The 24,157-nt window shown below is 43.9% G+C and overlaps 1 long non-coding RNA gene and 1 pseudogene across 1 annotated transcript; one reads left to right on the top strand and one right to left on the bottom strand.

Annotated features, from left to right (window-relative positions):
* Positions 1–1,232: 1,232 nt before the first annotated feature.
* Positions 1,233–10,987, top strand: LOC110345244 (uncharacterized). The gene is made up of 4 exons (XR_002388438.2): positions 1,233–1,412; positions 2,520–2,650; positions 9,862–9,994; positions 10,410–10,987. It is a non-coding gene; the product is annotated as an uncharacterized LOC110345244 (long non-coding RNA).
* A 12,652-nt stretch (positions 10,988–23,639) lies between these two features.
* Positions 23,640–23,739, bottom strand: LOC147829149 (U4 spliceosomal RNA; annotated as a pseudogene).
* Between the last annotated feature and the right edge of the window lie 418 nt (positions 23,740–24,157).

Below are 24,157 nucleotides of genomic sequence, written 5' to 3'. Positions count from 1 at the left end.
CCTGCAATCACCACCGTCCATCTTTAGAACTTCTTCACCTTGCCAAACAGAAACTCTGTGCCATCAAATAATAATTTGCCATTTTCCTTTCCTGCCATCCCCTACCAACCATCATTCCATTTCCTGCCTCTGTGAATTTGACTGTTCCAGGTACCTCATTATCATCTCATGCAGTTTTTGTCCATTTGTGTCTGGCTTGTTTCACTTAGTGTAATGCTTTCGTGGTTCATCTGTGTTATAGCCTGCATCAGAATTTCATTCTTTTCAAGAATGAACTATATCTATGCACCATATCTTTATCCACCCATTTGTCGAGAGACATTTGTTTGTACGTTTTGGTTATTGTCAATAATGCTGCAGAGAACCTTGGTATGCAAGTATCTGTCTAAGTCTCTGCTTTAAATTCTTGTGAGTATACACCTAGAAGTAGAATTGCTGGGTCATGTGTAATTCTATATTTAACTTTTTAAGGAACTACCAAACTTTCCCACAGTGGTTGCACAATTTTATATTCCTGGTAGCAATGCATAAAAGGCTCAATTTCTGTACATCTTTAACAGCACTTGCTATTTGGGGCTTCTTTTTTTTTGTTAAATAGCTATCCCAATAGATGTGAAGGGGTATCTCATTGTGATTTTGATAGTGAACATTTTTTCATGTGCTTATTGACCAGTTACATATCTCCTTTGGAAAAATATTTGTGTCCTTTGTCCATTTTTGAATTAATTTGATTTTATATTATTGAGTTGTTGGGACTCATAATATATTCTTGACATTAATCCTTTACCATAGATATGATTTGAAAATATTTTCTTCCATTCTGTGTATTGTCTTTTTGTTCTGTTAAAGTATCTTTTGATGGGGAAAAGTTTTTCATTTTGATGAGATGTAGTTTATCTGTTTTATTCTTTTTTTTTCCTGAGCTTTTGGTGTCATATCCAAGAAGTTCTCAAATCCAATATCAGGAAGTTTTTTTCCCATGTTTTCATCTGTGATTTTTATAGTTTTAGTTCTTATGTTTAGGCTTTTGACACATTTTGAGTTAATTTTTATACATAGTAGAATGAGAAAGTAAAAATATGACTTTAGTAGTTTAAAAGTAAACATAAGAAAATAAGATGTAAAATTATTCAATGTAATTAATTCAATAAGATGATGGTTATGTTTTTAAAATTATTCCTTTAAGAAATGGAAGCAATTTGGTTTCCTTTTTTGCTTTTATCCTTAGAGACTCCTATCTTCGAAAATCACATTGTTCTAGCTTTTCCTCCTTAAGTTTTGCAATGGCCATCAGTTGAATTGCATTGGAAAGTCCAAAACAGACACTGATTCAAAGGTCAGCAATGACTCTTCCCCAGTGCTCTGGAAAACCTCAGAAGCAAGTGGTGTCCAGCCTGTGTGCTACTAGGAAGGTGAGCTTCTCATCTGGTCCAAAAGGAGGGACAAAAATAGATTCTGTGAGCCTAGGGCACTACACACAGTGTTGGGACTGGGCACATCCCACTAACTGTGGTGCTAGCTGTTGATCAGCCAACCTAGGTACCAGGAGGCACCGAGGCACCAAGGATGAGGGCAGACTCTGGGGGCCTCCCGGGGCAGAGTGCCCGGCTTGAGGGACAAGGGACTCTGCAAGTTTGTCCAAACCTGCTTTGTCTCTTTGCCCCTGAGTCTCTGTGCCTGAGCATCTGGGGTGGTGTTGCACCTGGGACTCTGGGACGGCACCAATGGGCCTCACATCAGCAACCCACTTTCAAGGACTTGGCTATGAGGCCATCAGCTCCCCACACACCGGCCCCTGAGCGCCATGACAGCTGCCTTTCACTGAGCACAGAATCCATGTTGTGTCACCAATCATCTGCTTCTAATAATAACCCGGGAAGGTGGGTGATTTTAGTCTCATTTTACATGATGAGGATACTGAGGGTTAATCATCAGCTTTAAGGTTATACAGCTAGAATTCAAACAAGGGTCATCACAGCATAGCCATGCACCACATAGCATCTTAGTCAGTATAAGAAAGTTGTTGTTGTCATTTTTCTGGTACCAGGGATCAAACTCGGGACCTTGTACTTGCGAGGCAGGTGCTAGAAACACTGAGCTAAATCCCCAGCCCATCTTAGTATATAACAGTGGTCTCATAGACTGCACTAGAGCTGAAAATGTGCTATTTCCTAGTGAGATTGCAGCTGCCATGTTGTCTCAGCACAATCTATTGCTCATGTGTTCGTGGCGATGTAACTGTAAACAACCACTACACTGCCAATCATATAAAGTATAGCAGCTATAACAACGTACCTTGCATAATTCTTGATAATGTTAATAAGTGACTGATGGTCCAGATTTAAATGTCCCCCAAAGCCTCCTGTGTTCATATGTGGGGTGTTTGAAAAGTGACTGATTGCGGGGCAGTACAGCTGACTGCTGTCTGGATGGAAGAGACGGGGTCACTGGGGGTGTGGCCTGGGAGAACTTATCTCTGGCCCCGCTCCTCCCTTCACACTCTGCTTCCTGTCCACCAGGCCATGAGCAACTCTCCTCTGCCCAGGCCTTTCCACCATGCTGCGTCTTCCCTGGAGCAGCGGACTATGCCTGAAACCTCTACAAACTGTGAGCCAAAATAAACCTCTTCTCCTTAAGTCGCAGGCATCAGGTATTGTGTCTCAGCAATGAGAAAGTGATTAGTAAGTGACTGTGTCACTACTCTAAGTATTTACCATACAACACATTTTATTGTTATTTTACAGTACACGCCCTCTATTTATTTTTTAAAAACAATGTTTAGGCTCTGTGTGGTGCTTGCCTATAACCCCAGGACTCTGGGCAGCTAGGATAGGAGAATTGCAAGTTCCAGCCCAGCCTGGGAAACTTAGCAAGACCTTGTCTTTAAGGATGGGAGGGGGTGGTTCAGTGCAACGGCCCTGGGTTCAATTCCCAGTACTGAAGAAAAGTATATTGTAAGCAGCCTCATACATCGAATGTTTACTATGAGTGGACTGAAGGGTCCATGGCAAGTGACAGACCTATCTGGACCATGTCGGTCTCCCTGAGCACACTGTGATTGGATCTCCCAGTTACACACTCCTCTGGGGGGCTCCTCTGCCACTGTCATCCAGCACAGGCACCACCACGTATTGACAGTCCTTATTCCCGGCCTGCGTGCCTCCTTCCACAGAGTCCGATCCTGTCATTAACAATGGTTTTCCAAGACCCACAGTCATCCCTGGATTTAAGCTCAGGCTCTCCTTGCCCGCAGCAGTGAGGGGAAGCCAGGCCTGCAGGGAAGAGGAAGGTCCTGGTCAGGACCTTTGGCTTTGGCTTTGCAGCCTCCCCCTGCCCTCTCCCTTAAGCGGCCGAACTGAAATGAGACAGAAATTGAAGAGACCTTGTTCCCCAGCCTCCCCGCTGACGTCCCTTAGCAATGATTTCAGAAAGCTCAAAAGATGTAATAGCTGCCTTTGAGCAAACTGACCAAGAGGTGGACCTGGGAGGTCTCTGCTTGCTGCAGGGCAATTTACTGCAAGAAACGAGGCTTCTTCAACTTCTCCTAACGCAGCTCTCGGGCGGGCACACTGAGAGGCGGAAGCAACAGGATCGAAAGTTTGAGCCCAGCCCAGGAAACAGTGACACAGTGAGACCCTGGCTCAAAATCAAAACTGAAAAGGGCTGAGGATGTGGCCCAGGGCGAAGGCCCTGGCTTAACCGCCAGTGCGGCCAACCAAGAAGAAAAGCAAGACTGGAAGTTTAGCTCAGCCCCAGGTATCTGCTTTGCAAAAGGCCCGGGTCCCATCCCTAGCACCAAAACAAGCATAGACTCAATCCTAAAAAAAAAAGTACAATGATGAAAAATACATTTTATATTTGTGATAGCCTGAAAGAATGGCTTCAGAAGCTCAAATTTATACTATGACAGAGCCCTGTTTCTGCTGCCTGTGCATATTCTTTACACACTGACTCAGGTGTGACAAGTGCTTTGAGGCCCCAAAGAAGCCAACAATAAATGAAATAAAATAAATACAAGTTAAAAAAAATCCTAGGGTTTTAGTTTTCGGTTGCTGCCTAGCTGACTTTGAGCGTGCCGCTTGAGGTCACTGGGCGTTGTTGTTTGAGTCATTACTTCAGATATTCTTCTGTTCCTTCAGCAAGGCCAGTATTTCTTGAGCACCTTCAGCTTAGAAGTGTACCTAAGAGATGTTAATTTGTGAAGGTGACCGAGTGATGACTCAGAAAGGCCAGTGCCACGGAAGGCATTTACCATCTCCCTGTCGCTAGAGAAGGGGCACACCACACATGCAGGGCCCTAGCGGAACCATGGGGACAGTCAGGAGGCAGAAGCAAGAGAGACGGGAACATCCAGGCCAGAGTCTGGCAGAGTCCGCAGGCTGGGACTGGCAGTATGAATAATCCCTATGGGGTTTTGGTACCCCAGTCGTCTCTAGTTGCTGGATACCTGGTCCTGGGGTGTCTCAGGCAGGGGAAGCATTGGCGTGGTGTGTTGGACTTAGGGAAGGAGCTGGCTGGGTGTTGGCCTTGGAGTTGGTATGTGAAACAGGAGCCCTGCCCACACACTTTAAGACCTGGCTAGCTCTGGGAGGTTGACAGCTCTCCCTGGGTCAGTGAGGTCCCCAAATGCCAGCCGATGAGGAATACAGAAAATAAAAGAGTTATCATCACTGGCCCTGTATGAAATACAGACCACTTTCCATGTCTTATTCTTTGTGGCAGATCCTGAAAATATACTGATGAGTAAAACCAGTATGGTTATCTTTGTGGAACATTTAATCTAACGGTAAAATAACGAGGCTGGATTAATCTCTCAATTATGTAACGTTACATAATACTTACCAGAGGGGCGGGGTCATGTCTGTGAGTTACTTGCTGCTAAAGCCTTGGTCAGCATCTAATCCTTAATCATAACGTGGTTTCAGCTGGGAAAGATTTTCTTTAAATGCCTGGCTCGTCACGGTTTCCAAGAGTACACCGCGGACGTGGGTAGAGTAGTGACCCTTGGCCACACACAGTTGCTTCTCAGCCTCAGAACTTCAGAGAGGCGGCCGAGGTCTGGGCACCAGGCAGCAGGAAGGCGGAAGTCCAGCCCTGCTCAAGGTTGAGGACTCTCTTGACCCCAGAGGGGGCTCACCCCGCCCGACAACAGGCCCAGATCTCCCTGAGCACCACACAGCTGCTGAGAGCCAGAGGAGGATGGTTTCAGTCCAGAGGGAAGGAGGGAAGCAGGCACGATGCATGGTCTTTCCAGTGCTTTGACTGCTTCCACCCGTCACAAATCTGCCCACTTTTCTCCTTCCTTCTCGGCCATGCCAACCCCAGCCACCATCAGGCCTCCTTCACTGTCCTGCTCGCCCCCGACATGTCCCAGTCTCTACGCTCACCCCTCCAATCCCTGCTCCCCAGTAATTTCTTCTGTGATCCCAATTAGTTAGAAGTATCTTAACATTTCCAAATCTGTGGAGGTTTTCTCCTACCATTTAGTTTTCTCGTTTCATGGTGCTATTTTCAGCCTGGATGGTACTCACGTTTTGCAGGTGGCGGAACCACTGAGCTAAATCCCCAGCCCCTATACTTGCTTTTTAAAAGATGTTCTATGTATGCTTAAAAAGTTTATTCTTTGTTGAATAAAGTATTCCCTCTCTAGATCTATTAATGGTGTAGTTCAAGTCTTCTGTTGTCAGCAGTTTTTTATTGTTTTTATCTGCCAGTCTGTAAGAGAGATTCTCCCACTGGAAACATGGATTCGTCAACTTTTCCTGATGATTCTGTCTATTTTTAAAATGTTTATTAGTACATGTTTGCAACACGGTGATTACATTAATCAGAGGGAGTTGGTACTCTTACATATCATGTCTTGATGCTCTTTAAGATTCTGTCCAGTTTTGTCTTTGATGCCTGAAGAATACATTGACGGGTAAATATCGGTGTGTGGTCTCCAAAGCTTTCTATCCTTTTGTTGAACTGTGCCTGCCCAGCACCACTGAATAATGATAGTCTCCAAAAGGCTCCTTTGAAAGAAGAGCTACAGGGGCTGGGGATTTAGCTCCCTGGCACCGCACCTGCCTCACAAGCACAAGGTCCTGAGTTCGATCCCCTGTACCAAAAAAAAAAAAAAGAAAGAAAGAGTAAGCAAGCTATAAGGGTGGGGTGTACAGTGGTGTGCACCTGTACTCTCAGCTCCCCAGGAAGCTGAGGGAGGAATATCACAAGTTCAAGGCCAACCTACCCAGGGAATTTAATGAATTAGCAAGACTCTGTCTCAAAAAAAAGAAAGACAAAGAGAGAGAGAGAACTAGAACATTTTAATTAGAAGCTCTGGGGTGGGACCCAGGCAAACTTCCCCCACCCATCAAAAAAAAAAACCCCTCAGTGAATATTGGTGGCCAGAGTTGAGAATCTTGGTGTGAAGGTGAGGAACATAATAGCTAGTGCTGAGGTGGACTTGGGCCCCCTACCTTCCTGGACCAGAGTGTCCCTCTGAAACTGTCATGTGGGACCCCACCCCATGCCCAGCATCTCCTCTGCCCCTGTGATGAGTAGCATGGTAGTCACTTGGCTGAGGAGTGGAAGAACCAGGTGGATCACACCCTGCTGAACCGAAGGGCCAACTGCTGCCTTGACACACGCGTTGGGACCTTAATTTAGACCACAGCTGGAAACAAGATGATGTTGCAGGTGGGCACATGGTGGGACTTGGGGGAAGCCTCAGAAAGTCAAGGAGGCGAGTTCAAGTGTTCCAGCTGAACAATCAGGTTCCAGCCTCACAGCCAGAAACCAGCCTGAACTTCAGTGGAACTATGGGTACAGGCTTGCTGGGATTATCCACTACTCTGTAAATCTATGGCTGGCTGGCTGGGATTAATCCACACGGATCTGGGCTCTGTCTGTCCACTCTATCAGTGACAGCAGAGACACATTCTGAAGTGAACATTTTTTTCTTCTTTTTTTCTGTTGTTTTCCTTTTCTTTTGATTGTTTCTTCTTGTTTTCATGTGAAGATGAACATTATTTGTAGTTTTGTTGTTGTTCTGTTCTTGTTTTTATTTCTTCCTTCTCTCTTTCCCTCCTGTCTTCTCCATCAGTTCCCTAAACTTTGCATAATCTTCCACTGTCCTCCAGCCTTGCTTCTAATCTCTTCCTCTTCTTCTATTTCTCTATCCACCCCCAAACTCTTTTAACTTTTCTCCCTGAAGGTAAAATTGCTGTATTGAGAGCATATTTACTATATACAATTGTTATACAGATTTAATGCAATCCCAATCAAAGTACCACTAGTGTATCTCACAGAATTAGAGAAAGCAATGCTAAAATTCCTTTGGAACCATAAGCACCTAGAATAGCAAAAGCAATTCTAAGCAACAAAGGTAAGGCAGGGGCATCACAATCCTGGACTTGAAATTATACCACAAGGCTGCAGTGATAAAAAGAGCATGGTACTGGCAAAAATCAAACATGAGGATCAATGGAACAGATTATATGATGCAGAAACAACTCCAAACACACTCAGCCACATCATCTTTGACAACGAAGCCAAACAATTTCACTGGAAGAAAGATAACACAGATAATAAATAGTGCTGAAAAAACTGGCTTTCCACATGCCAAAGATTAACACCAGACCCAAATCTCTCACCATGCACTAAACTAAAATTAAAATGGATCAAAGGTCTAAATATTAAAACAGAAACACTAAATCCGCTGGAAGATTGAATAGGTGGAACTCTGGAAGACATTGGGGTAGTCAAAAACTTTATGAACAAAACCCTGATCACATAGGGAATGTTACAAAGGATCAACAACTGAGTTCTCATCTTATTAAAAGGTTTTGCACAGCAAAAGAAACCACCGACAGAGTGAACAGACAACCCATGTAGTGGGAAAAATATTTTGCCAGCTGTTCCTCAGACAATGGACTAATATCTTGAATATATAAAGAACTAAAAAAAAATCAGACTCCCCCAATTTAAAGACCCAGTCCAAAAATGGGCATCTGAAATGAATAGAAATTTCTGAAATGAAGAAGTAGAAAGAGCAAATAAGAATATGAAAAAATGTTCAACATCACTGATCATTTGAGAGATGCAAATTAAAACAACACTGAGATTCCATCTCATTCCAGAAAGAATGGCTACTATCAAGAAATCAGCCAATAGCAAATGGTGGTAGGGCTATGGGAAAAAAAGAACCCTTCTTCATTGTTGGTGCGAGTGTAGACTGGTGCAACCACTGTGGAAATCAATGTGAAAATTCCTCAAAAACTAAAACTACAGGTTCCATTTGATCCAGGTATTCCCCTTCTTGGTATCTTCCCAAAAGAATTAAAAGCATCATGTCACAGCGATATATGCATACCCATGTTTATAGCGGCATCCTTTATAATAGCTAAATCTTGCAAACAGCTCAATTGCCCATCAACTGACGAATGGATAAAGATGTGGGTTTTTTATACAATTGAGTACTACTCTGCCATGAAAAAGAATAGACTTGAGACATGTCTAGGTAAATGGATGCACCTTGAGACCATACTCTTAAGTGAAATAAATCGGACACAAAAAATGTCTAAATATTGCATTGTTTCTCTGGTGTGAGAAACCAACAGTGTAAATAAGGACCAAAATGTATAATAGATACTGGGATATGGGAAGAAAATGTTCAAATGGAGAGAGGAACAAGGGAGGGAAGGGGGAGAAAGAAGGAGGGGACAAGACAAAAAGGAGAATGGAAGGAAAAAATGGAATCAAAGCTTTTGTAAATAAGGATAGGAAGAGGGGTTGAAGGGAGAGGAGGGGAGTGGGGAAAATAAGAAAAATCTACATATATCACGTACAGGTACAAAGTCCCTATGATGAATGTGATCATTATATATATATATCTAAAATGTACCAACAAAATTAAAAGACAAATGTATAAAGCACTTATAGCAAAGGACTTAAATGGAGAAGCATCGGTTCCACTGAGTGTGGAGCCAAGAACCACCCTGTGAAACGCTGCTGCTCTGCCTCTGCGGAAGGTGCCTCACCAGAGGCAGAAGCGGCTTCCCCACCGTGATCATGATCAAGCCTCCCCATCAGTGAAGCAGCTCCTTTCCGTACTTGGTGGCCTAACAACATGAAGAGCCCAAAATGGCCCAGCACTGTCACAGCTCGGTTAGTGAGTGCTTGCTTTGGACCCTGGGGAACACACACCACCCTGGCCGCACGAGAACCTCTTGCCCAGCAGAGTCCAGCATCCCGGGCCAGAAAGTGTGAGCTCCCCGGTGGCTCACAGCGAGGAGAGGCGCAGCTCCTGATTCCAGGCGTGCTCTGGGCTGTGGACCCAACACCATGTGACCACCCTTGGCTCAAGGCGGTCACCGAGTCCCGAGGGACCAGATGTCCTGTGCTTTAGCTGTCGTTTTAAGGGGATATTCCAGTGTTCGATCAAGCTGGCAAGTCCTGGGTGCATTAAATAGGGCTAAAGTGAGACCCCTCACCCCGGTGGTAAGCTCTTTCCCAGGCTGCAGTATTGCTGCTGGTCTGCTACCTTGGCTGGGTGTGTAAGGCTGTGTCAAGGAGTTCCTACCAGAGCTTCATCACCATAACGACTGTCCTTCCACAGGCCAGGGAACAGCTACAGACTTCCAGAGATAAATAGATCCCAGTTACTCATCCAGTTACCAGTGACTCGGCATGAGGACAACCACCAGGTCATCTGACTGCAGGGTCCATTGGGCCACTGTGGGACACCTTCGGGGGAAGATGTTAACATCTGGCTCCACGTGTGCCTGTGCAGACAGAGCCCATGGGAGCACTCGGGTTCCTGATGTGTACGGTGGTTATAAAATACATACATTCTTTGACATTCCTCCCTTTTCAAAGGCCTCAAGGCCAAGTCCAGCCTTAGTTGATGGCCGCTGTGACTGACCTCGGGCCACCACCTCGTGAGAGACACCAAGCCAGAGCTGACCAACCAAGTCCCTTCCAAATCCATGGTGTACGGAAGTGGTGTGAGGTAAGAAATGATTTTGCTACTTTAAGCCAATATGTTTGGGGTGATTTACTATACAATAACAGATAACCTATACACCTAGAATCAGTTTCTAGTTCAGACACTACATTCAAAAGCCCTTAAAAATCTGAATATTCTCTTCCTCCCAATGTATGCTTTTGAAATAACTATGGGCTCCTTTGGGGAGAATGGCAGGAGCACCAACTCTGTCTGTTGCAGGGCCCTTCCTCAAGGAAACTCAGCCTCCTCTCTTATTGGTCTCTAGATCCAGGAACAGGCTCAGGGTTGGGCATTGGGCAAGGAATGGCCATGTCCTCAACTGAGCCTGATATCGGCCCTCTGCTCAACCTGCCATGAGCTCAGTTAGCAGCATAAGTCAAGCAAAATCCTCTTGATTTCCCATCTCTCTTGCTGCCAGGAACTGCATGGTCACTGCATCATCATCACCACAGACTACCACGGGCCAGTGTCCCCAGTGGCCATTCTGATCTTGCCGTCTGTACAGCGACAACCTCTGTGTGGAAGTGCTGCTCTCTGGACTTTGTCATTATGGATTTCGGTCATGTTGTTAATCCTGGGGATTCCAACTGCACAACAGTGCTTCCTCCATCACCCCTGAGCCTCTCCATGCTTCTGGTGGCCCTCACCAGCATTCCTTATCATGTTAGTGAATGGAGCACCATCTGAGCTCTCTTGGTCTTACTGAGTAAATTCACTCTAGCTGTTACGACTCTGGGACACTGTCTCTTTCCTCACACTCCGACAAAGCAGTTCCAGCACCTGCACCTGTCGACTGTAGGCTGCCATAGTTTCTGAGTTTCAAGAAACCATTCTGGCAGTGCATGGGGCCAGGTTCAGGGACCCTGGCCAGGTTGTTAATTCCTGAGCCACAGAAGCATGGCACTTCATCTACAAACTCCCCTGCCCAGACTTATCTCCCTTTCTCACTGCTCCCCACAACTTCTATTTCCAGGCATGTTCCACTCAGCCTCAGTCCAAACCCATGAGACAGAGCCTGCAGCACTTGGAAGAATAACTTCTTTCTTCCATAGCAGGGACAGGGTTTCTCTGCTCAGGCCAGGCTATCATAACTCCAGCTATGGCTCAAAGCTATGAGGAAGGTGAGAAAGATCTTGCAAAAAATAGACATCTTGCCCCAGGTGAGAGCAAAGATTTTTAGGTGCAAGGGGTAGTCCAGAAAACACCAACATGGGAGCAGAAAGTGAGCCAGGGAAGGGAAGGGAGGCGCTCATGATAGGTTTGTGGCAATTTACCACTTTGGCACGTTGGGCTCCACTTGGCTGGAGTATCTGGGAGATGGTGTGGAACATGCCTCGGGGGTGAGGATGCCAGGGGATCTACCCTGTATTTCACTTGGTTTATAAGGGTGTTATCCTAAATGCCCTCCAGGCAGTTGAGAGAACACACTCAGGCAGGCCTGCTGGTGTCTGGAGTAGGCTCTGTCAGCACAGACTGGAACCGATGGGGCAGCTCAGTATACCCATTAGCTACGACCTGTGTGTACATTTAACTGGCTGGGCACAGGTCACCCTGGAGAGAGACACACTGGAAGCCATCGTGAACCAGGCATTGGGGCAAAGGATAGCAGCTGAAGCTCACTCATGGTCAGGAAAGCTGCACCAGGACAGGTAAAGTGTGATGGGGAATAATACTGAAACTACTGAGCAAGGTCTCAGGCTACAGTGGTGGCCCTGAGCATGTAGGTACTTCCTGTGAGAGGGAGGATGTCACGGACTGCCCGAGGAGATGTTAGGAGGGGCACCTCAAACAGGTGTTATCCCCTGGCAATGCCAAGGACCAACCTCAGCTGGAAGGAGATAGTTAAGCTGATAAGCGAGCTTTCAGGAGCAGGATCGACATTTAAGCCCGTCATCTGAGCACACGATTCGCACAAGTCCTATTATAAAGAAACCCAGAGGTGGGCATGGTGGCCCACGCCTGGAACCCAGACTCTAGGAGGCTCCCAAGTGTAAGCCTGACCTGGGCAACTTAAGAGAACCTGTCTCAAAATAAAAGATTTTAAAAGGGCCGAGAGTGCAGCTTAGTGTGAAGGCCCTGGGTTCAATGCCCAGTACAAAAAAAAAAAAAAAATCCAATAGAAAAAAAACCCCAGAGTCCCTCACAGCACAACTAGGAAATCATTAGAGATTTTGGACAAGCTGGACAGAAACTGGTTCTGAGACATGTTTGGCTAGAGATGGTGGCTTTTTGAATTAAGGAGGAAAAAAGGCTAACAACTCAGAGAAGCAAAAATTAGTTAATGGAAAAATGCAACCAATTAAATTAGGATTAATTGCATTTTGAAGGTAATCATATTTACATTGCTGGAGCACAAAAAATAGATTAAATTTATTTGAAAACATGTACAACTCTTTCCAGCCCACGCTTACAGCCATTCTCCTCAATAAACGTGGTTCCCATTAGAAACAGTGGCACACAGCTCATTGTAATTTGTGAAGAGAAAAACAATTTCCTGTTTTCCATCTAACTCACTAAGTGATTTCTAGTGGTTCCTTTGGGTGGTGTCTTTTTTCAATAGGGTTGGGGGCGGGACAGGAAAGGCTCTGCTTCTCCCAGGGCCTCAGACCCTCATTACTGCCCCCCAACCAGGTATTTGAGTCCCCTGAGAGATGTGTTTTTAAATTGTGAAAACAATGCATTTCAGATGGACTGGGAGTAGAAATCAAGACCCAATAAACCTTAAGAGACACAGACCTGCAATGAGAATTACAAGATTAATTTCAAAGAGCATCCCAGGTGGGGTTAGGGTAAGGAATGGGGGAAGGACACTTTAATACACTTGGAACTTGGCCCTCGAGCAAAAATACCGCACACAGATTGCCTGCTAATGGATGCCCACTGGCCTTTATGATCCCAGATGATAAAACTACTCCAAGAGGAGCAACACGGTACTGAGCACTCTCCTTGTTACCGTGCATCCTGCATTTACTCTTCACAGCCAGGTGCTCCCAGACCTATTTCACTATTAGCCAAAGAGCCAGAGTTCTACAAGGGCTGAGTAGCCTAAGTCCGGTGGCCAGTGCCTAGAGGGTTCTTCTGGCTCTAAATCCTTGCTCTTGACCTTCACTCCAGTGCTGTCTGAAGAGACAGTGCTACACGAGACAGGCAGACTCGAGTTTCCTTATTGGATCGTGGATAGTGGACAGTAGCAGGGTGGGATTCCTGAGACCCTTGTCCCGCGCTCAGCATTTTCAGTTCTCAGGTCTGAGCAGACTTCTGACCCATCCTGGCTCCCAAACATTGGCGCTGCACACGTGGGCTCCTGGGAGAAGCCATGGGGGAAGCCAGGCGTGTGTGCCTGGGTGCAGTGGTCTCCACTGCTCTGGGCCTGGACTACCTCCCTCCTGGCCACTTACCTCTTCCCAGAGGTACTCTCTTCTCGGAACTCACTGCAGAGCAAATAGCCATGGAATTTCCTATGAACACACGGGTTTTACTACTCTCTTCCTGCTATGGGGATTTTGAATAAATTTATATGGTTCTTGTAAATGCTAAAGATAAAAGCATGGAATGCAGCTCTTATCCCCTCCCACCCTTCCTCCCATTTTTAGTCCTCTTAATACAGGAATGGGCCGACCCCACCCATTATAGCTGAATGTGCTACAGTAAATCTGAAAAAGAAAACAATCCCAACCATCTTGCCAATACCCTCAGAAACTGACTTGCCACGGGGAGTAGAGAATGTTCTGCATTCTACTTTTAGGTGAAAAACAGAAAGAGGCAGGAAAAATAGTTAAACAAAACACTGATTTCTTTTCAGAGAATTTTTTAAAAACTTAACATCAACTTTTGGACTTCAGGTTAAAACAATATTGTGAGTTTACTCTTTGACTCCCCTCCCCCTCCAGGTCTTACAGTTAAACACATTTTTCTTTACATGAAAAAGACAGAGCCACAATTAGAATCAAAATAAACACATCCAAGGACAAGAACTGCACTGACGTACAGTGTTGAGTGCTGATTTTGCAAGTTTCTGGAGCTGTAGGCAGAGGGGTGGGAGTTCAGGCTTGGGACAGCTTCCCCGCAGGAAACCAGAGCCCACCTGGATGAGGAGGTGATGCAGCAAAGGCAGGGCATGGCTGGTTTAACAAAGCATGATTCACAGGTGGAGAAGGAAGCAGAGGCAAACCAGAGCTGAGGGAAGCCACCACCAAATAATGCATTACAGTTTGGATCTAAAATGTCCCCTAGAAGTGAGATTGGATGGTGGGGGTGCTGAACTCATCAGTGCATGGATCCATTGATTGGGAAAGTGTCCAAGACAGAATGGGAGCCCCAACCCAGGAGAACAGGAGGAAAGCAACCACAAGACTCAGGAAGAGCGAAATACGAGCGAGATCAGAAACAATTTCCGACCCAGGTGACCCCAGGACACAAGAAAGGGAGATCTAAGAAAATATTCCTACAGATGCCTTTGGACGCATCTAATAAAAGCCATCTCAGAATGAGTTAGAATGATTATGTTTGAGCTCTTCAAGTTAAGGTGGAAGGGCTCACCATAGATATTCATGAGATGCTATGAAACAAAACCAGGAGGTAAGGAAATGAGAGATGAAAAAGAATAAAAAATGTCTTGGAAAAAGCAAATATAGTCACTCAAATGACAGCTTGTTCAGTATGGCCTCAGTTCGTAGTTCATATATATCCAACTGTCCCTCCCACACGTGGAGCAGCCATAGGGTGACACTGTGGGAAATTTCATGTACAGAATGTGAAAAAAAGCTCTTTGGCCATCAAAGGAAATGTGTCTGTATGTCAGAGAGAGAGAGGGAGAGAGAGGGAGAGAGAGGGAGGGAGAGGGAGGGAGAGGAGGGAGAGAGAGGGAGAGGGAGGGAGAGGGAGGGAGAGGGAGGGAGAGGGAGGGGAGGGGAGGGGAGGGGAGGGGGAGAGGGAGAGAGGAGTGGGGGGGAGGGGGGGAGGGGGGAGAGGGGAGAGGGGGAGAAGGGGAGAGGGAGGGAGGGAGAGGGAGGGAGAGGGAGGGAGAGGGAGGGGGAGGGAGGGAGGGGGAGGGAGGGGGAGGGAGGGAGAGGGGAGGGGGAGGGAGGGAGAGGGAGAGAGGAGGGGGGGAGGGGGGAGAGGGGGAGAGGGAGAGGGAGAGGGGAGAGGGGAGAGGGAGGGAGGGAGAGGGGGAGGGGAGGGGAGGGAGGGGGGGGGAGGGGAGGGAGGAGAGGGAGGGGAGAGGAGAGAGGGGGAGGGGGGGAGAGGGGGAGAGGGGGAGGGGGGAGAGGGGGAGAGGGGGGGAGAGGGGGGGAGAGGGAGGGAGGGGGGAGAGAGGAGAGGGGGGGGAGAGGAGGGGGAGAGGGAGGGAGAGGAGGGAGGAGAGAGGGGGGGAGGGGGGGGAGGAGGGAGAGGGAGAGGGAGAGGGGGGAGGGAGGGAGAGGAGAGAGGAGAGGGAGGAGGGGGAGGGGGAGAGAGGGGGAGAGAGGGGAGAGGGGGAGAGGGGGGAGAGAGAGAGGGGGGGAGAGGGAGGGAGGGGGGAGGAGAGAGAGGGGGAGAGGGAGGGAGGGGGGAGGGGGGAGAGAGGGAGAGAGAGAGAGAGAGAGAGAGAGAGAGAGAAAGAGAGAGAGAGAGCGCCCTCAGAGAAAATCAACTTAAATCAGGAAAGGTTTATTTTGGTTCATAGTTCCGGAAGTTGTTTCCACCTACGGCTGCTGGTCTTATTGCTTTTGGACCTCTAGTGAGGCAGCATGCCATGGCAGAGAGCGCACGGCGTCAGGAAGCAGAGAGGGGCAAGAAGAGGATGGGGTCCCGTTGTACCCTTCAAGCTCTTCCCCTGCATGAACTTCCTCCCGCTAGGCCCGCCTCCTGAAGGTTCCGCCTCCCAGTAGCTCCCAGGCTGGAGACCAAGCCTTCCACACGAGAGCCTGTGGGAGGCATTCAAGATCCAGATCATAAAAAAAAAAAAAAAAGATCCAGCTCATAGCTGAGAGGAGGAGGAGGAAGGAGAAGAAGAGGAAAAGGAAGAGAAAGAAGAGAGGAAGAGGGGAGGAGGAAGAGGAAGGAGAAGGTGGAGAGAAGCGGTGGTGGAGGAGGAGGAGGAGAGATAGAGGAAGGGGAGGTGGGGCGTTCACGGGTGGTGACCCAGAGTCCTGCCCCTGCCGCGCCCTCGCTAACACCAAGGTCTTCTCTGGTCGGTGGGGCTATCAGTGACCACGACGAGGCTGAGGGGAAGATGGTGGACGTCGCATGGACAGCGTCTACGCCTAAGTGCCGCTTCTCAAGGAAGGAAAGCATATGCGCGCTTCTTGTAAAAATAGGATTTTTAATAAGACAAAAGATGGTGGCACCTGCTGATCACATTTTGTTTTCAAAGTGGATTCTCGAGATACTTTGGTCCCCGCTGTGCCGTGTGCACAGGTCCTGCCTGACTGCTGCTCACCGAGGCTCTGCTGGGTCCCCGCCTGCCAGAGCCTTCCCTTCCCTTCGCGACACTGTCACTCCACAGGGCTCCGGCGACGCAGTCAGATGGCCATGCTGATGTCTCGTCTGCTCGCTTGACAGGAGAGAAATGTTGCAGAGTGACTTAATCCTTTCACTCCCTAGGGCTTTCCCTCTAAGTGCTCCCTCTTAATCTAATAAAAACTTATCAGTGTTGGTAGACGTCTGTCTGCTGCAGCCCCAGAGTTTGCTTGGCCCCGTCTACACCCACCGTTGACAGAGGAGAGGCCTGTGTCTGCCCCGGCCCGTGTCTGCTCAGGGGACAACAGCCGGCGGCTGACTGCCGAGGGGCTGATTTCCAGGAGCTGACACCCTCTCCCCACAGGAAAATAGGAGCCCTGATTAAATACAACACAGCGGAATTCGATTTTCCAACATAAAGAGGACCAGAAACACCTGTGCACTTTGCCTAGGGCAGTGGCGACAACTGGAAGTGGGTTAAGAGGGAGAACTGCACATGCCAAGGCGGCTAGGACGGAGAAAATGAAGGGAAGCCTTATACAAGGAAATAACCTGACAACATGTCTCTTCTTTATTTACTTATTTGCAACTTTTCAAAAATTATAAAATAGTGTATACATCCAAGGCCATAGATGTTAATACTTTGCCACATTTCTAGTGGGTCTGTCAATCTAAGAAATAAAATGCCATAGATATGCCTAAAGCCCACCTCCCAAATACCCCCCACTTCTCTGTCTCCACAGAGACAGCTACTGTCTTAGCTATTATCATGCATGCCTTATTTTACTACCTCTCCATCCAGTAATCCACAAACTATGCACTATTACATGTATCAAAACTTACCGGCAGGGTATTTATGTCCATGTACCTCTCGTGTTTTTAACACCAATATTATGTTTTTGAGATTTCATCCATTTATTGTGGTCACAAGTAGTTACAAAGTGACGGTATTTTAGCTACTGGAGAGGTAGCATTGGGAAAATAAAAGTCACAAGCAGTACAATTGTTAGACAGATAATACAAAAGTAAAATATATGCTATGATATAGATGACATAGTGTATGGGAAAATATGTGATGGCAGCGATGAATGCAGACAGAAGTTAAGGAATAAACACGTGAGGCGGGAGGGGGGAGGACACGGCGTTTTGGACACACCCGCAGTTTCGGTTTCGGGTTAGCAGCTGCAGCTCGTTAGCCTGGGAGAGAGGCCGCTCTATTATGCAGTGCGTTGGCTGTCACGTTCCTCCTTCCTCAAACCCCTCTGGGAACTGCTGAGTCATAAGTATGCATATCTTCACCCACATCTCCATCCAGCTTCCCTGCCTGACCCGACCGACACACACTCCCAGCAGCCAGCGTGAGGCCTCCGTTTCCCCACACACTCACCGCTCCCTGTCAGACTTTCCTTCTGAAGCTGCCTTTCCGCAGGTGTCCCTGTAGGTTGTTGCTGCTTTCCATCTCTATTTCCCTGATTATTACCATTGTGGCTATCTGTTTTCACTATATAGGTTTCCTTTCTAGAATTGTTTGCTCATGTTTTGGGTCATTTTTCTATGAGGATGTTTGTCTTAATTTTATTCATGAATATAATTTCTTTAGTGTAGGTTGGTCCTTTTTTACTTATAGGAATTGCAGATGGTGTATACTCTTGTCTCCTTGTGGCTGATCTTTTTTCTTTGTGTATGGGAAAGTAAATCCACATTGACTGGACCAGGAGATCCAGGATTAAAACCAGTACAGTCGGAATGATCAAGTCTGTCTTTTGTGCTTTTCATTTCTTAAGAACCACCTTCCTAGCTGGGCACAGGGGTGCAAGCCTAAAATCTCAGCTACTTGGGAGGCTGATGCAGAAGGATCATTGCGAATCTGCGGCCAGTCTGAACCACTTGGCCAGACTATGTCTCAAAATGTAAATTTTTAAAGGGCAAGGGATGTAGCTCAATGTTAGAGCACTTGCCTCTTACCATGCAATAGTCCCTGGGTTCAATCCCCAGTACTGAAAACGACAAAACAAAACTACTGCCTTCCTACCCAATGTCATAGAGATATTCTGCCAAATTGTTTTCTAAAAGCCTTTCAGTATTTTATACAAATCTGTTCTGTATCCAGAATTCAATGCTTGTGAATGAAGTAAGATTAAAAAACTTTCTCCTCTTCTGTATGGGTAGCTAATTGAACATTGTTTCTGAAATCATCCATGTCTCCTCTGTTAATGCAGTGCGAATTCTGTCAAACTGGGAATTTCCAAAATGGGTCCTGTGTCCAGGTCAGGGATCTGTCCATTAGCCAGTTTGTCTGTCCCTCACCAGCCTCAATGTCTTAATCATCAGAGCATGACCATAGGCCTTGGTATCTGGTACATCTCTGCTGTGCCTCTCACTAATCCTCCAACAATATCTCCTTGGCTATTCTTGGCCTTTTTTACTGCACTATACTGATTTTAAGATCAACTGGGAAAATTCCCAATCAGGGATGGAACTGTTTTGGCTTCACAAATTAATGCAATAGAACTGTTAGCTTTATAACATTGAGTCATTCCATCATGAACATACATTTTCATTTATTTAGGTCATATTTTATGGCATTTGGCAGATTTTAATTTTTTACAAAGATCTAGCATGTTCCTTTTCACATTATATTCTACTGCAGTTTTGTTTTGGTGCTGCTGAATATGGTGTCTGTAATTGCATTTATTATTTATTACTGGTGCTGGAATCTTTTTCTGGAAGTGGTTTCTCGGGTTCTGTCTTGAGAAAGAATTGGTCAAGACAAGCACAGATGGTAGCAAAGTTTTATTAAAGGTAGGAAAAGAAACAGGCTTTGCAGAGCAAATTGGGGCCAAGCAAAAGTAGGAAATGAAGTGCACCCTACAGCGTGAGGGTGGACCATCGGTGCAAGAGAGAACACAGTGGCCAAAACTCAACGTGGTCTGTCCTTCTGTAACTTCCACGCCTCAGGCTGATGTCAGATCTAGGCATCCTATTGAAAACCTGCTCAAGTTCTTGCAAGAAGCCCATGTGGAGGGCTTTGGGAATGGTTCTGCACATGTGTTCTGAGATATTGTAATCGACAGGTCACACCTACTTCCCCAGCCAGCTTCGCTAACCCTCATCTCCTGTCTCCCTGGTGTACTGAACTGTTGGATTTTATACATTGGCCTTATATCTAGCACACTTGCTGGTTCCCCCTCTCAGTTTATCTGTATTTTAGTTAGCTTATCTAATAGTTTATCAGCAGATAAATATATTATCTTGAAATACAACTAGTGAAGATTTATTTTCTAGTCATTATAGTTCTTTGTCTTATTGCTAGCATTTCAAGATTAATATTACCTAAAAGTTGTGGGTGTGGATACCTTTGTCTTGATGCTAATTTACAAAGCAATGCTTCCAATGTTTTACCAGTAAAAATGATGTTTATTTTAGGGTTTGATAGGTTATTACATTTAAAAATTTCTTTCTCTTCATACTTTGCTAAGAATTATCATGAGTTTACTAAGAATTCTCATAGCTTTGAATTACATAAAGTTTATTTTCTAAATCTGATGATTACATTATTTTCTCCTTTGATGAGTTAATGTGGTAGGTCCCTCTTGTATTCTGGGGAAACTCTCAGAATTTGGTAATAACATATTTGAGGTACTGCTGAAATTACTTTGCTGGTATTTTCTTTAGAAGTTTGTATTAATATTTGTAAGTGAGATTGGTCAATGACTTTATCATATTATTCTCTGAATTTTGGTATATTAACCAAATGCCTTGGGATACTAACCAAATGAATTTTATGCAGTATACCAATGAATTAGTTGGGGTGCTACATAAAATAAATTGGAATGGATTTTTTCCTTTTTCTTCCTATACTCTGTGAACAACTGAAATATGTTAGCAAGTATTTGTCCCTTAAAGTGTTGATAGAATTCAGTGGGCTTTGTGTAAAGGATTGGGAAAGAGGCATGTACTTACCTTTTGATTAAATTTCTTTATGTGCTATCGATGTAGTGAGGTTTTCTATTATTGACTCAGTTTTTCTAAGCTATAATTTTTCTAGGAGATTGTTATGTAATCTCCTTTATCATGTTTTTGTTCATAGGATGTGCTTAAGATTTCTAAAATGTGAACCAGACATAAATTGCCTCCTTTTTCTAGTTACAGCTTGCTAGAGATTTATTTATTCTGCAAGTCTTTCCAAAGAGCCAGCTATTGGATTTCTTATTCTGTTCAATTCTTTTTTTTCTATTTTGTTATTCTTTCTTCTTGTGATTTCTTTTCTTATACTTTCAATTTAATCTGTTGCTCTTTCTCTTAATAACTGTATTTCCTCAATTCTCTTATAGTCATTTATAAACTTATTTTTAAAAGCTGTTTTAGCTGCATCCCACAAATGTGGTTAATTAATTTTTCTAGATTTTATTATAATTATGTATTTTGCCACTATTTATAAGAGGGTTTTTTAATTTATCAATGTGGAGGTTGTGATATTTGGATGCAGTTTTAATAAGCAGATATTATATAATTTTATGTACGACAATAGTGTCATTATAAAATTCAAATCCCTGTTTCATTTTAGTTTTTTGCCTATTTCATCTATTAATGACCAGAGAGAGGTATTAAAATTCCCTACAAAGACTATAGGTTTGTAAATATTTCCTTATAATTCCTTATTGTATGCACATGATTTTAGATTAAAATACTCGGTATGTACAAGCTCAGATTTAGGGAGGCGTACTGGAGATTGAATCCAAGGCCTTTGGACAGAGCTACATCCCCAGCACTTCTGTATTTTTAAAATTTTGAAACAGGGTCTCACTAAGTCACTAAATTGCCCAGGCTGGGCTCAAATTTGCAGTTCTCCTACCTCACATCCCAGAGTGCTAGTATTATAGGTATGCATCAGCTAAAAGTTCAGAATTCTTATGTCTTGTGTTGAATTTTCCTTTGATTGTTACGTAACAGACCTCTTTATTCTTTTTTTTTTTAGGTACCAGGGGTCGAACTGGGGACCTTGAGCTTGTGAGGCAGGCGGCACCACTGAGCTACATCCCCAGCCCCGACCTCTGTATTCTTACTAGTGTCTTTGTCTTAAAGTATATCTTATTTGTTATTGACATAGCTTTAGCAGTACAATTAGTATTTTGCCTTTAATGTGAACATTTCTCTGTCATCATGTTCTAGGTATATTTCTTGTAAACAGCATGGAAGAGGATTTTTAAGAATCCAGTCTGTCTAATCCTCCATCTGTATTGTCACTAATGGCAAAATACATGAAAGTGCACTACAACTACTAGGATAGTTGGATTTAATTTTATCACTTTCATTTTTTATTCCACTCATTCTACTCATTTGAAATAAACAAAACTGAATTCATTGCCAGCACATCTGTACTACAAGAAGAATGAAAGGAATTTCTTCAGGCAGAAGGAAATGATGGCAGGTGGCAATTCGCATCCACAAAGAAATGAAGCTTTAGTGGTAAAATATAGATGGCTTGTCCCTATATTGTAAATGTATTTGATCGATGATTGACTGATTAAAGGAAAAGAAAACAATATGTTATGTGAGAGACTTTAGGACGGTAATAGCATAGATGATGGAAAAGGAAAATGGGACTATATTGTAGTAAAATTTCTACAGTGTACATGAAGTGATTTCTAGTACTTGAAGACAGAAGTTATAAGTTCATGCTATACATTTTAAACCCTACGTCAACCACACACACCCCAAAAATGGCAAAGGAGCATTAATAAACCTGTCCTGGAGACAAGATGGCGTCATTTAAAGCAGTCAATCCAAGCGAAGGTAGATAAAAAGAAAGGAGTATACAGAAAATGAAACAAGCAGAAAAGATGGCATATTTAAATCTAAAGATGTAATTAAGTACAAGTATATATAGTCTACATACTACAGTTAAAATGGCACATATTTTCATAATTTAAAAAAGCAAGACACAACTACATCCTCTCTACAAGAAACCTACTTCCTATGTAAAGACACAGATAGGTTAAATATAAAGAGATAGAAGAGCTGTCCCACACAAATACCAATCAAAAATGAACTGCAGGGCAGGGGAGTTAGCTCAGTGGTTCCACTGCCTGCCTCGCAAGCACAAGGACCTGAGTTGGATCCCCAGTACCAAAAAAAAAAAAAAAAAAACCATGAACTGCAGTGGCTATATTACTATCTAACTGAGCAGATTTCAGAGAAAAAAATTATCAGATTATACAGAAAGAAGGATAGTTTAACAAAAAAGAGATTAACTCATCATGAGACTGCTACAAACTAAATACTTTAAAATACACAATCCAAAACTAGTAGACATAAAAGAGAAAATAAACACATTCACAATTAAAGCTGGAGATTTTAACACTTTCTTCTGAGTAATTGTTACAGCAAATAGAAGCCAGTAGTTATCTAGAGTATTTGCCAACAGACTGACATTTAGGGAACAATCTACACAGCAACAGTAGAATTTCAGGTTCTTCTAAAGGATACACAGAGATCATTCATGAATATAAACCACATTTTGAATTATAAAACAAGACTCGTGAACTTGTCTATTTCCCTTTCACTTCTATAACTTTTGGCTTGCATATTAGAAGGATTGAAATAATACAAAATACATTATCTGAACATAATGTTACTCTACATAACGAAAATCAATAGAAGAGGGCCAGGGATGTAGTTCAGTGATGCTGCACCTGCCTGGCAAGCACAAGGTCCTGAGTTTCATTCCCAGTACCAAAAAAAAAAAAATCAATAGAAGAAATATACCTGTAAAATGTCCACATATTCAGAATTTAAAGAGCACACTTCTGAACAGCTCATAGGTGAAAGAAAGTAAAAATTATTTTAACTGAATATAAATGAAAATAGAATATAATCTGTCAGATACAATCAAAATAGTATTTGGAGAGAAAAACTGTAGCATCAAATGCTTATGTTAGTAAAGAGAAAAAAGTCTCAAATCAATAAACTAAGCATATACTTTGAGAAAGTAAAGATGATAAAAAAAATAAAGTAAACAAAAAGAAAGAAATAATAGTAAGAATGGACATCAATGAATTGAAAAGGAAATTTTAAAAAAACAATGAAACCAAAAGCTGATTATTTGAAAAGATCAATAAAATTGATAAACTTTTAGCCAAACTGATCAGACAAAAAAGACAAATTTCCAATGTCATGAATGAAAAAGGAGCTTTAGTGGGCTATTCTGAACTATTAGTGTCCAAATATTAATGAGAATTTTAGATTAGCAATAATTGCACCTCAGATAAACTTCACTGTCTACGATACTGCCACTGCGCAAAGCTATCAATGAGAATTTTGAACAATTTACACCAATATATTACACAAGTTTCATGAAACTAGACTAATTCCCTGAAATACACAAATTGATAAAGTTCATTTAAAAACAAAGATAATCAGAACAGCCCAATATTTGTTAATTTTTAAATAAATTGGTAGTAACAAACCTCTCTCACAAAGAAAATTGCAGCTCTAAATGGCTTTACTGGTGGATTCAACTACATTTCAAGAAAGAAACATTTATTCTACACAAACTCTATTGTGAGTTAAACATAAGCTTACCATGCAGCCCAGTAATATTATTCCTCGGCATTAACTCATTAGACATGACAACATATGTCACACATGAAATTCGATCATAGATGAAATTGGAAAAAATTTAAATGTCCATCAAGTGGTACACAAAGAAAATGAAATAGCACT

This window comes from Heterocephalus glaber, unplaced genomic scaffold (assembly GCF_053883595.1).
Source record: "Heterocephalus glaber isolate CG9 unplaced genomic scaffold, H.glaber_assembly_v1.0 deba00000738, whole genome shotgun sequence".
NCBI classification, from domain to species: domain Eukaryota; kingdom Metazoa; phylum Chordata; class Mammalia; order Rodentia; family Bathyergidae; genus Heterocephalus; species Heterocephalus glaber.
Note: the sequence above shows the minus strand (reverse complement) of the source record. Positions and strands in the feature narration are given on the sequence as shown.